Genomic DNA, 6,640 nt, shown 5'->3' on the forward strand with positions numbered 1-6,640 from the left:
ACTACTACATGTTTAACCACTGCCTGTTGAGTGCCTCCTTGATGGACATATTAATAGGAGTCAGATGTTGTGTGAAGGAGGCAGCCAAAGGCACATACAGGCCCCAAGGACACATGCTAAAAGGCATGAAGACAGAAATATAAGTGACTACACTCAGGGTCCTTCATAAGAAGCCTGGACTAGCCTGAACAGACGAGTGCTGGGCTAATGGTGAGCAGTCAGCTTCAAGAGGAGAGCTGGAGATAGCAAGAGTTTGGACTTGATTTGATCCAAGGGGCAGCCTTAGGCTTTTGATTAAAGCCAGGTATTTTAATGGTTAAATTGGAAACAATGTGCAGTATGGATAAGGATGTGGGCAGGGAGGTAGTTTCTGAAAGAAGGCTGTCTCAAGAGTCCAGGCATTAGATTAATAAGGCTGTGTCAAAGGAAGAATCCACGAGAATTAACACATTAGAGAATTTCAAGGTAACAAATCCAATGTCAAACCTCAGAATACAAAAAAAAAGGGTATGGCTCTGTCCAAACTGGAAATACTAGAACGAAAATTTAATTTGAATGCCAGTTTAATCAGTGCCCATTTGAATATCTGATGCCTGAGCCTTGTTGGCACATACACAAATCGCTACTCCCTTACTCCTTCCACCTTTTCCCTGCAGGTTTCCCTTTGCAACTAGCAGTCGCTGCCACGGGGCCTCTCAATAACCACGAAGTAACCCTGGTGCAGTCATAAGAATAAGCTCTGACCCATGTGGCCAGCTGCTCGATGTGCAACAGGTACAATGAAACTCAAACAGATGAGGCTCAATTTGCTCCACCTCTCTCTGCTAATGAGATTTTCATGAGAACTTAAATTTTGGGAGAGTGGGGGTGGTGTGTGAATGTCATTGAATTGGTAGGTGTTTTAACCTGATAAAATGAAGACACGTAGGAAGAAAGAGGCTAGCAGGCAGATGGGGAGGGGGGAAGGCATGAGCTGTACCCATGGTTATTTATCAAAGATATTTCTTCTAGGCTAAACAATTTTTAGCTTCAATTTTGTTAAAAGCACAAAGTAGTCCATTATGGGCAATAATCCATTAAAAAAAAACAATGCAGTGAAAGTTCTAGGATTGAATCTGACTCAAAATCAAAATCAGTAGCTGGGACCAAACTGTACAGGGTCGGGGGACACACACATACACTGAGAATGTTAAGTACTAAGAATCAAGATACAATGGGTTAAATCCTTTCAGAAATGCTTATGGGGCATCTGCTGTGTGCTAATCCCTGTTCTAGATGCAGGGTATAGAGTGGTAAACAAGAGAGACCTATCCTCCACCTCCTTACATGGCTTGCCTGGGGGTGGGCTGAAAATGAAAGCAACATAACCTCGTAATCCAGTCAAAAGGACCCAAATGTTGTTATGTCTGTGAGATAAGCAGGATGTAGTCACACAAAAATATTCATGAAATGCAAAAGATATAAAGCAGACTGTAACCTCAATTACATCTTAGCAGCATGAGGTCATAGTGCTTTCAGAAGTGGATGTTTCCTTTTTAAAAGGAATTCAAGGATCTTTGTGATGATGGAAGAGTTCTGTATCCTGATTGTGATGGTGAATATACAAATCCACACATGATAAAATTGCATAGAACTATTCACACACCCAAATAAGTGCATGTAAAACAGGTGAAATCTGCAAAAGATCTGTGGATTGCACCAATGTCGACTTCCTGGCTTTATATTGTACTCTAGCTAGGCAAGATGTGTCCACTGGCAGAAACTGAATTAAGGGTGTATAGTACCTCTCTGAACCATTCTGGCAGCCCCCTGTGAATCTATGGCTATTTCAAAATAAAAAGTTTTTTTAAGGAATTTGAGAGTAAGGAATGTTATAATTGAGACTATGATCCACCCAGGACAGAAAGTGTCTAATTTTGGGACCACTGTCAATGTTCTAGACACAGCCCTGGAAGGAGACAGGGTAATCCATCCAGCTTCCTTAGCATCCTAGAAACAACTCTCCTCCTACACAGCCCCTTTAACTATCCCAAGGATCCCACACCAGAGGCACACGTAAAAACCTATGGCAAACTCTGGACTCCGGCTCAGGAAATTCCTCCAGAATGCCTCCCCAGGGCCAGCTTGAAGCCCCCTCATCACACATGCTTCTTGATTCTCTTGGCTTCTCGCCTTGGTTCCTTCATGGCTTGTTACCCCGGGTGGGACTGGTAATGGTGCCCCAGACTCTTGGCACTGACCTGAGACTTCACGGGGCAAGACTTGGTGCTCACTCCTCAGCTCCAAGTTCTGATGTGCCTCTGAAAAATGAGGCTGAGGCCATGTGACCTGGAGCCCAGAAAAAGTAATGATGTCGCCTGTTTCCTTACCCCTCCAATCCAATGAATATCTGTTACTGTCTTTGTTCAGGTTGTATTCTCACCTAGCAACAATTAATCAATGATTTGGACTTTCCAGTAGATTCATTCATTGGGAGAGAGTGATCAGAGAAAATAACCAATATTTATTATCATAGTTATTATATCTGTCATTGTAAAGAAATCCATTTCCACTCTGGTTTCAGCATGATTTAAGGCAATCCCTCAGTACCGTATAGTAGTTATGACTCTAGAGTCAGGCTGCCTAGGTTTAAATCCTGGCTTTGTCCACACTTGCTCTGAAACCTTAGATACTGCCACTTACTTGCTATTGCACCTCAGGCAAAAACCTCATTTCTCTGAGGCACTTTGTTTCCTCATCTGTAAAGTGGGATAATTAACAGAGCCTACCTCACAGGGCTGTTGAGAACATTAAATTGAGTAATACATCTAAAGTACTTCAAGTAGTGCCTACCTGCAGTAAGGGTTATATAGTAGTTATTAATACTGCCTGGAAATTAATAAAATGTTGAAGACTATAAAACTAACAGACAGTCCTGTACCTATAAGGACTGAGTTAACCTTAAGCCCTGCCTCACTAGCAGACCCAAACTGAGAAATGAGCCAGCTTCTGAGACTTCTCTTGCCCCCAAGTCCCTATAGAATTGGTATTTGTTCTGCTTGGTGATTTTTTAAAAAGAGCCACAAACCAATGCTAAGTTTTGCCCTTCAACATTAAAATCATCTGGCAAGTGATTCCGGTCAGAGAAACAACCTGCCGGGAGTCCACACAGACCTGTTGCTGCACTGACTCACCTATGGAATAAGAGTTGCAAAAACAGTCCATGTAAAGGTCTCTGAAAATACCTCAGGTAGTAGTGTTTTTGAAACAAGTACTGCCTGGGAAAGAACCACAATCAATGAATACTTCACATGGGACTAAGAGAAGTGAAACTGTTCTAGGCTCTATGATAACAGATCAACCAATTATTCAAGCAAAGTTGACCAAAGAAACAAACTAATCATTTCATTCAATGAACTCGCCAGTTTAGTGAAAGATTAAGTTCTTTGTGTTCAATTGCATCAAAAGTATTAAACATGTTTTGCTATAATCACAAGCTTTTTGTTTGTTTGTTTGCTTGTTTGTTTTGAGACAGAGTCTCACTCTGTCGCCCAGGCTGGAGTGCAGTGGCACCATCTCAGCTCAGGGCAAGCTCCCCCTCCTGGGTTCACGCCATTCTCCTGCCTCAGCCTCCCGAGTAGCTGGGACTACAGGTGCCCACCACCACGCCTGGCTAATTTTTTGTATTTTTAGTAGAGACGGGGTTTCACCGTGTTAGCCAGGATGGTCTCAATCTCCTGACCTCGTGATCCGCCCACCTCAGCCTCCCAAAGTGCTGGGATTACAGGCGTGAGCCACCAAGCCCCGCAATCACAAGCTTTACCTGTAGCTCACCTGACAAAAAATTAAAATGACAGTTCACCCAGGGAAACATACAAGAGTTAGAAACTGGCTACCCATTTCACGAAATTACCAAAACCAAAAATTAACTTTGTATGGAAAGAGCTTAGAAAGTCAAGCTATAGTAGCTGTCAATATCATTAAAATCTGGTTGCCCTAATACATGATTCTGGCCAAGTTGAAAAAAAAAAGAAAAAGAAAAAGACATACCTTAAAAGCTGATCACAGGACAATTAATAAATACCAAAGTAATGGCTGTATTTGAACAGGTGATGGGGAAATTAGGCAGGGAAGACTGCATGGGGCTGATTCTGACTGATTCCATTAAGCCAACTGGTGAAGTAATACTGCTGTTTCTCTGGAGAGACACAGACATCTCTGAAGACTTCTTTGATTTTCCCTACCATGAGTCCCTGGGCCCCTGGAGGAGTTCCAAATGCAAAAATTCTACATCCATACTTTGCATAGATTTCAGAAGTCGGCAAAATAAAACCAGACATTTTTTTAAAATGACACAATCTCAAGGATCAATAGAACCACTAATAGAAGATGAAGACCTAATAGAATCATCCTAACTGTCCATTCTTGGAAATGTTCTTAGAATGTGGGGAGGGGGGTTGGAGAATGGAGCTGGAACACGAAAGTACCAAATAACAGCCAATAATTTGTTGGGTGCTTACAATGAGGCAGGCATGCTTCTAAGTGCTCCTGTGCATTAATTTATCTAATTCTCAGGAGAGCAGTGTTATCAGTTCCATTTCACAGATGAGAGAAACTGAGATGCAAAAAGATTGAGCAACCTCCCCAAGATCCATAGTGAATAAGTGGCAGAGTTGGGATATTTTATCCAGGCAGTATGGCATCAGGGTTTATTTAGTTCAGTACTACACTATGAGGCCAAACAGAAGACCCTCCCTTAAACAATGCCAAACATGGGGCCAAATGAATCCATTGAGTCCCCATCAGCTTAGACGAACTTCCAGCAACAGTGGAGGTACATCTAAGAGCATGGGGCCAGTGTTTGCAAAGAGGCAGGCACTGGGACCTGTGGAGCAAACCCAATGACATCACTTTTTTAAATTTATTTTATTGTCTTAAAATGAATTAAGTGTATATTATTGTTGACTATAGGTACAACGTTGTGCAGCAGATCTTAGAACTCATTTGTCTTGTTAACTAAACTTTTATGCCCAATGATTAGTAACTCCTCATTTCCCTCTTCCCCCAGTCCCTAGTAATTACCATACTACTCTTGGATTCTTTGAATTTGACTATTTTAGATACCTCATACAAGTGGAATCTTCTGTGACTGGCTCATTATTGCACTTAGCATTATGTCCTCAAGGTTCATCTATGTTGTCATGTAGTGCAGAATTTCCTTCTTTATTAAGGCTGAGTAGTATCCCACTGTATGTATATACATTTTCTTCATTTATCTCTCAATGGACGTTTTTTGCTGCAATAAACACTGGAGTGCTACTATCTCTTCAAGATTCTTATTTCAACTATTTTGGATAAATACCCAGAAGTGGGATTGCTGGATCGTATGGTAGTTCTAATTTTTAGTTTTTGAGGAACCTCCACACTTTCTCTTAGCAGCTACGCTATTTTGCATTCCCACCTACAGTGTACAAGATTTCCAATTTGTCCAAATCCTCACCAACAGATGATGATGTCTTTTGTTTTGTTTTTTGATAACAGCTACCCTGACAGGTATGAGATAATATTTCATTGTGGTTTTGGTTTGCATTTCCCTGATGATTACTGACATTGAGCATTTTTAATATATTTGGCCATTTGTGTGTCTCCTTTAGAGATTAGACCGTTATCCTATATCATACACAAAAGTCAACTCAAAATAGATCAGAAACTTAAATTTATAACCTGAAATTATAAAAATTTCTAGAAGAAAACATAGGGAAGAAGTTTCACGACATCGGTCTTGACAATGATTTCATGCACAGGCAATGAAAACAAAAATAAATCAATTACAACAAACTAAAAAGCTTCTGAACAGCAAAGGAGGTAAGTAACAGAGTGAAAAGGCAACCTATGGAATGAGAAAGAATACTTGCAAACAATACATCTGATACAGGGCTAATCTCCAGAATACATAAGAAACCTCTACAACTGAATATTTTAAAAAAGCAACCTGATTAAAAACTGGGCTAAGAACTTGAATAGACATTTCTCCAGTGACATCTTTATAAGATTGGGAAGAGGGAAAAAAGGAAGAAATTAGTGCTGTAACAAAATATTCACCAGGTATCAGTTTTTTTCTTATGAGCCTTGGCACAACTTCTATAGGCTGGCCACATCCATGAGGGTTCCATGCCTGGGAGGCATGGAAAACACCCTAAAACAGTGTCCTGGTAGCCATTCAAGAAAGGGTGGACTTACAAAACAACAATAATGAAGTGTGACTCCCCGTTGCTGCAGCCTTGCCAGGCCCTGTAAACCATTTGAGAGCTCCTAGCACCTGTGGCACTCAGGCCCCAAAGCAAGTGAGGGGAGAAGGGAGCGGCTACCTTTCCTGTTTCAGAGAGATGTAGAAGGAGGTGAAGGATGGTAATGCCTGCTAGCACAGAAAAGAAAACTCTCCTCACAAGGAAAAGATATAGCCACCTGAAAAGTAAAAGTAATTATCATTATTAGTGAGAAATGAAATAATTAGTCTAGGAGCAGAGAGCTGGCTTTTAAGTATGTGTCTCATGAAACAGTCAAATAAGGGCAAAGAGGACAAAAAGAACTAGAATGGAGATAAGTGGAGTTATTTAGAAACTGAAAAATATATATATATTTTTTTTTTTTTATTTTTTTT

The sequence above is a fragment of the Colobus angolensis genome, unplaced genomic scaffold, assembly GCF_000951035.1.
Source record: "Colobus angolensis palliatus isolate OR3802 unplaced genomic scaffold, Cang.pa_1.0 Scaffold16, whole genome shotgun sequence".
In the NCBI taxonomy this organism is placed as follows: Eukaryota; Metazoa; Chordata; class Mammalia; order Primates; family Cercopithecidae; genus Colobus; species Colobus angolensis.